Source organism: Cucumis melo, unplaced genomic scaffold, assembly GCF_025177605.1.
Source record: "Cucumis melo cultivar AY unplaced genomic scaffold, USDA_Cmelo_AY_1.0 utg000964l, whole genome shotgun sequence".
In the NCBI taxonomy this organism is placed as follows: domain Eukaryota; kingdom Viridiplantae; phylum Streptophyta; class Magnoliopsida; order Cucurbitales; family Cucurbitaceae; genus Cucumis; species Cucumis melo.
Window position 1 is genome coordinate 22,501 of NW_026124322.1, and position 7,398 is coordinate 29,898.

At 29.9% G+C, this 7,398-nt stretch overlaps 1 non-coding gene across 1 annotated transcript; it reads left to right on the forward strand.

The window, feature by feature from the left end:
* The first annotated feature begins 955 nt into the window (after nt 1-955).
* TRNAS-GCU (transfer RNA serine (anticodon GCU)) lies at nt 956-1,043 on the forward strand. The gene has a single exon. It is a non-coding gene; the product is annotated as a tRNA-Ser (tRNA).
* Nucleotides 1,044-7,398: the final 6,355 nt, after the last annotated feature.

Sequence of the window (7,398 nt, forward strand, 5' to 3'; positions counted from 1 at the left end):
CAAATCACGAGAATTTTTATTTTTCCTCGAATCTTTCATCGAGAGGTAAAGGATTAAATCCTTTTAAGAAATAAAGTTTTTGATCGGAATATTAATCAACCCGAAGGATCCCTTAACTATTAAGGGATTAATAGAACGAATCGCACTTTTACCACTAAACTATATCCGCTACAATGCAATTATTGTATATAAATGGACCTTTTGTCGAAGACGAAAATAAGTCGTATTAATAAGTAATAAAAAGATCGGATCAGAAAATAATCATGAAAATTTGAGCGTTGACGTATTTTCATCAGGGCCACTAATGAGATTAGGAAAAGAGGACTCGTTTTAATTAACTAATTAACAAGTTTTTTATTCTAGTAAAGTACTAAAAAATAATAATAAGAAATCGAACCTTGATTCTATATCATCTTTTTCTGTATCATAGGAATTGAAATAATAAATCTTCTTAGGATTCTTGTTGTTTCTATTTTTTTTTTTTTCAAAAACATTTTCAAATCAAATAAATAATTTGATCTACGATTTATTGGAACAAAAAAAGCCCGGCTAGGTACTGACCAGGCCAGGCCGTGGAACTAAAAATAAAAAGAAAAGGGCTTTTCGGATGAAATAAACTAAAAAAGGTACTTTCTTTTTATTTATAAATATTTTTATGAATCTTTAATATATTGGTATTATTTATATATTAGGATTGAAGATATCTCTTCTTTTGAGCCCTTATCTAATGAAATCTAATTTATCTAAATGGAATTCCTAATAAAAAAAAGTTTTTATCGATTTGATAGATATCCATCGATATATCTAGATAATTATCTATATCAATATAATGAAATTATATATCTATAAAGGGGTAGATAAAGATAATAAAGAGAGATAAAGAAGGGCTTTTTTCAAGCCTTTATTTTCTATTTTTTATACAATGTATCATAGTAATTATCCTTTTTCAATTTGGGGAGAGATGGCTGAGTGGACTAAAGCGTCGGATTGCTAATCCGTTGTACGATTTTTTTGTACCGAGGGTTCGAATCCCTCTCTTTCCGTTTCTGTCAATTACTTGGTATTTTTTTATAGTTGAGGAAAGATGTGGAATAGATAAAATGTTAAGAACATTTCAAAATCAAGCAAGGAAAAAAAATCTGATTTTGTTATTCTTCACGCCCCGGATTACGTCCCGGGTCATTAGATAGGAATCCGAAAATGAAGAGAGAAACAAAGAATATTACTACTGTATAAACAAATAGTTTGAGAGTAAGCATTACACAATCTCCAAGATCATTTTTTTTTTTAAGAGAATAGATTCTCTATTTTAATCTGGTTTGACACCAAGAAATGCAGTGAAGTTATTTCTATAAATAGGAAAAAATTTTAAGAGTTGAGTCCTTGATTACTCAAAATTGGATTTCATACCCACAATTCTATATTGTGGGGGACTCGAAGAGGGTCGTTCAAAGGAAAAAAGTAAGAATAAGAAAATGAGAGTGATCCAGATTTATCATAGCTATAGAATAATTTCAATATTGGATTCAACTTAAAGCTTCAGACTGTATGTACAACTTATCTGATCTTATAACTAGTTAGAATCTTTTTTTTTTTTTTTCTAGTAAATCATGAATTTGTCTCGGACAGTATTAAAAATATTATCGAAAGCTTACAGCAGCTTGCCAAACAAAAGCTAATAGAAAAAAGAATAGAGGTATTACTGGCATAACATCTACTATTGGATTCAAAAAAGCGTAGGCCTCGGGCAATTTGGCGACGAAAAAACTACTTGAATAAAGGAAAGAATTAAGACAGATACCGATGAAACTTAAGATATTAAGCATAACAATTTTTTTTTCTTTGTTCTTGAAGATAATTGTATTTCTTTTGATTTGATTGAGTTATTAATCCCCTATTATTGCTATGATATAAGGGATAAGGGAAAAATTAATAACATAAAGTAGGTCAAAAAACCTTTCTTTGATTTGAACTCAGCCAATCAAAAATCCTTCAATTCTCAAATAAAACGAGAATAGAAGAAATCCTACTTTCATACAATATCTTAATGGAATTATATGTAATGATCAATAAATTGAGTTTAATTGGATCTATAAACGTATCAAAATCTGAGCAACAATCTAATTTATTCTATAAATATTTGTACTGGAATTGACGACTAAGCACTACCAATATTAGTGTTTATTAGTGTTGAATATAAATGGGGCGTGGCCAAGTGGTAAGGCAACGGGTTTTGGTCCCGCTATTCGGAGGTTCGAATCCTTCCGTCCCAGAGTATGCGTATTATTATTATATATAATAATAGTATATTATAAGATATATGGAAAAATATTCGATATCAGACTATAGATTGCCGTTTTAAACAACCTTATGCTTAAGAGTCTAAATATAGATCGAATGTGATTGTTCTTTATTATTTTCTTATAATGATGCATTTCAGAAATGCGAAAGCCTCTATTATTCTCTATCTCTTAAATGGTTTGTGAAACCCGAGTATTTTTTTTCTGTGGATTTCTGAATTATAAACACGAAGGTCTTGTGTTTTTGGCACTAATGGAATTGAATTAATGGTCTTAAGAAACTTAAGACCTATTTAGGGTTTAGGGTACTAAATTTTAGAGTCAAATAAAAAAAAATAGGTAGGAACAATCGTTTACTCTAGATCTGTTTGACTTTCGCCTTATACAAGATAGTCTAGCACCTCCGAAACTAGTCCAGTCCCCCGTAGGATCCTTTTTTTATTTATGATGCATCTACTCGATCTAATTGGGGGTAGATAGGAGTTAATCCATAACGGAAGATATCAATTTGAATATCTGCCCGAATCTGATTAACAAAGAATCAAGTTACATATGTAACATATTATGTATTTCTTTTCACCTCATTTTTTCGTATGTTTGTCTGTAATGAATAATTGTAAATCCAAGTAACAATTCATACATCTTTTTCACTTTATTTTAAGGAAAGATTATTGAGTCTCTTAAGTTAAATAAACTAGGCAGAAAATGCTGATATGTATGTATTGTTATTATCTATTTTTATCGTTTTATTTCTTTTTTTTTTTTTTATTTTAGATCTATCTAATTGATGGGTTAATCCCGAATATACATTTATTTATCATAATCAAATGTAATAAATCCTTTACAAAAATTTATTCAAATAATATTATAATATAATATTTAGGTAGTAAATTTTCAATCAAGTAAATCTTTTTAATTATTTCTTATGAGTCCTTGGTACTCGAAGAAGTGTTAAACTCGTGAATCCATTCTATGAAGAAATTGAAAAATGGAGATTCTTAATTATTCGTAATTAATTATTTCTTAATTGATTTTATAGAAATTTCAAAAAATCTCTCTCTATCTAGAAAATATCTATATATAGAGAAATAAATATTGCACTCATACAAAAAAATGTTATTGATACAATATATACAATAAAATATGGGTTTCAATAAATTGAAGTATTGCTAAGACTTTTTCAAAAACTACCCATGTCATAAGAGTATAGATTACTATGGACCAACTAACCCAATGACTATACATGATTCCATAAATGAATCAATTACATACCAGTTCCAAGAAATTAGAGGTTATGGTAAAACTTCGTTTAAAACGATGTGGTAGAAAGCAACGTGCGACTTGAAGGACATGATCCACTGTGGATTCTTACACCCACCATTTTATATTATATAGGAATGAAGATGCTCTTGACTCGACATAGTTTGTTCGGTTGCACTCGAGCTCTTTTTTTTTTTTAGGGTTTTTGATGTAAATAGTACATGATGGAGCTCGAGTAGAAAGTATTGATTCATTTATCAAGGGCAGAGATCTAGGGTTAGTGTCAATCAATAAGTTAAAACTACTTCGTAAGTATAGGTTCGGTATACAAATCGAAAGGATCCAATTCGAACAAGTTTCAAATTCAAACATCAAATTGGATTAAAAGTGTATCACACGAGAATCCATTATTTATATGATTCTTTGATAAAAAGGAAATCAAAAAAAATGGTATGTTGCTACCATTTTGAAACGATTAAAGATCACCGAAGTAATGTCTAAACCCAATGATTCAAGGAAAGGATAAAGGATCCCGGAACAAGTAAAAATCTTTTTCAATTGTCTCAATAACTAAACTAGATCAGAATGAAGAATCGAAATAGATTCTAACGGAGACAGGCAAAAATAAAGAGGTTAGAGACCGCTCAATAAATGAAATGCTTAAGCTTAAGGGTTTTTTTCCTTTGCGTGAGAGTTATCCAACTTGAGTTATGGGGATAAGAATGAGTTTTTTTTTTCAAAAGAAAAACAAAAGAATAAGAAAAAAATTTTTAAATCATAGTCTAATTGATTTAATAATCTATAGATCTATTTGACATTAATTAGAATTCTATACATAACTTTGAATTTCCTCGAGCCGTACGAGGAGAAAACTTCTTATACGGTTCTGGGGGGGGGTACTTAAAATTTACATCTATCCCAATGAGCCGTTTATCGAATCATTGCAATTGATGTTCGATGCCGAAGAGAAGGAAGAGATCTTCGTAAAGTGGGTTTTTATGATCCGATAAAGAATCAAACCTATTTAAATGTTCCTGCTATTCTATATTTCCTTGAAAAGGGTGCTCAACCTACAGGAACTGTTCATGATATTTTAAAGAAGGCAGGTGTTTTTACGGAACTTCACCTTAATCAATAACCGAAATTCCATTTTTATTAATGAAATAAAAAAACGAGGGTGTGATAACTTAACTTGTATATAGCTTTGACTAACCTTTTCTTTAGTATTTCCCCCTCTCTCTTGTTCTATTCATACTATACACTTATTACCTTAAAATTGCGTCTTCGCTAATGAAAAAATCGATTTTTATTTTATTGATATAAATTGATCTAAGATGAATAGAAAAAAAATATATCGGGTTTATTCAATCCACAAACCCGATATATTTTTTTCTACTTCTTCCTTAATTTCTTCTTTCGCCTACATCTTTTATGTCTATCTATGTTGATTATCTCTATAGTGCCAATCTAAGTACGTAGTTTTTTTTAATTCTTTTCTATTATTTTAATAGAATTTATTATTATTAGAATATTTTCTCTTATTCTATTTTGTTAACTTTATCTAGTTAAATATAGTTATTCAACTCAAATTGTTATTTCCATTTGTTTTTTATTCATTTATAATTCTTTTGTTTTGTCCATTATAGGCGTTTTTCATTATTCACATTAATATTGACAACAGTGTATCAAACAAATATAATCCGATTGTGTATAAATGAAGCTAGTTATCTCCCTTTCATGACCCTTGCTTTTCACGCACATGATGGTCTCATTGTATTTTTTGTGATACAAAAAATTACTTTTGTGTAAGTGATATAAGAAGTTTTTTTTATTGCAATATTTTGATTACGTCATCTAATTTCATTTCTTTTGTTATTTTGATTCCGATTGTATCTACACAGAAAAATTTTTCATATTTTGGGGTTGCTAACTCAATGGTAGAGTACTCGGCTTTTAAGTGCGGCTAGCATCTTTTACACATTTCTATGAAGTAACAGATTCGTCCATACTATCGGTAGAGTTTGTAAGACCGCGACTGATCCTGAAAGGAATGAATGGAAAAAGCAGCATGTCGTATTAATGGAAAATTCTAGTAATATTTTTACCTTACTAGATTAGGCCAAACTTGTTTGAATTCTTGATGCGGAAAAAAAAGTAAAGTCGGGTCGAATGAATAAATGGATAGGGCACTATGCTCCAATTATAGAGAAATAAAAAAGTAACGGGCTTATGTTCTTAATTTGAATGATTCGCCGATCTAATTAGACGTTAAAACTATATTAGTGCTTGATGCGGGAAGGACTTTTCTTATGAGTGAGTTATCCATTTTTTTTCTAAGTCCTAACTATTAGTTACTCTACGTTTATGAGGTAGAGGGGAATGTGTAGAAGAAGCAGTATATTGATAAAGAGTTTTTTTTCCAAAATCAAAAGAGCGATTGGGTTGAAAAAATAAAGGATTTCTAACCATCTTTTTTATCCTAAAATAGAAACCAATTAGATGACAAAAGAAAAGAGAGGATAGAGAGTCCGTTGATAAGTCTTACCTATTTACGAGGTATCTATTATTATTCTTTATTTTACTGTAATACCTTGTTTTGACTGTATCGCACTATGTATCATTTGATAACCCAATAAATCCCATTATCGTATCCCCAGTTCAAATGAAATTTTAAATGGCGGAATTTAAAGGATATTTAGAACTTGAGAAATCTCGGCAACGTGACTTCCTATACCCACTTATCTTTCGGGAGTATATTTACGCATTTTCTCATGATCATTTTTTAAATGGATCCATTTTGTTGGAAAATTCTGGTTATGACAAAAAATCCAGTTTACTAATGGTAAAACATTTAATTACTCGAATGTATCACCAGAATCATTTTTTTTTTTTGTCGACTAATTATTATAACAAAAATCCTTTTTGTGGGTACAATAACAATTTGTATTCTCAAATGTTATCAGAAGGGTTTGCAGTCATTGTGGAAATTCCATTTTCCCTACGATTAGTATCTTCCTTAAAAGAAGAAGAAATCGCAAAATCTTATAATTTACGATCAAGTCATTCAATATTTCCTTTTTTAGAGGATAAATTCCCACATTTAAATTATGTGTCAGATGTATTAATACCCTATCCCCTCCATCTGGAAATTTTAGTTCAAATCCTTCGCTCCTGGGTGAAAGATGCCTCTTCTTTTCATTTATTACGGTTCTTTTTTCACGAGTATTGTAATTTGAATAGTCTTAGTACTTCAAAAAAAATTGATTTCTTTTTTTTCAAAAAGAAATCGAAGATTAGTCTTGTTCCTATACAATTCTTATGTATGTGAATACGAATCCATTTTCCTTTTTCTACGTAACCAATCTTCTCATATACGATTAACTTCTTATAGGGGCTTTTTTGAGCGAATATATTTCTATGGAAAAATCGAACATCTTGTCAAAGTGTTTGCTAATTATTTTTCGGCTATCTTACGGATCTTCAAGGATCCTTTGATACATTATGTTAGATATCAAGCAAAATCTATTCTGGTTTCAAAAGATACGCCACTTCTTATTAATAAGTGGAAATATTACTTTGTCAATTTATGGCAATGTCATTTTTATGTGTGGTCACAACCAGAAAGGATCTATATAAACCAATTATCCAAGCGTTCTCTTGACTTTTTGGGCTATATTTCAAGTGTTCGATTAAATACTTCAGTGGTATGGACTCAGATGTTAGAAAATTCATTTCTAATAGATAATGCTACCAAGAAACTCGATACACTAGTTCCTATTATTACTCTGCTTGGATCATTGGCTAAAGCGAAATTTTGTAACGTCTTAGGACATCCCAT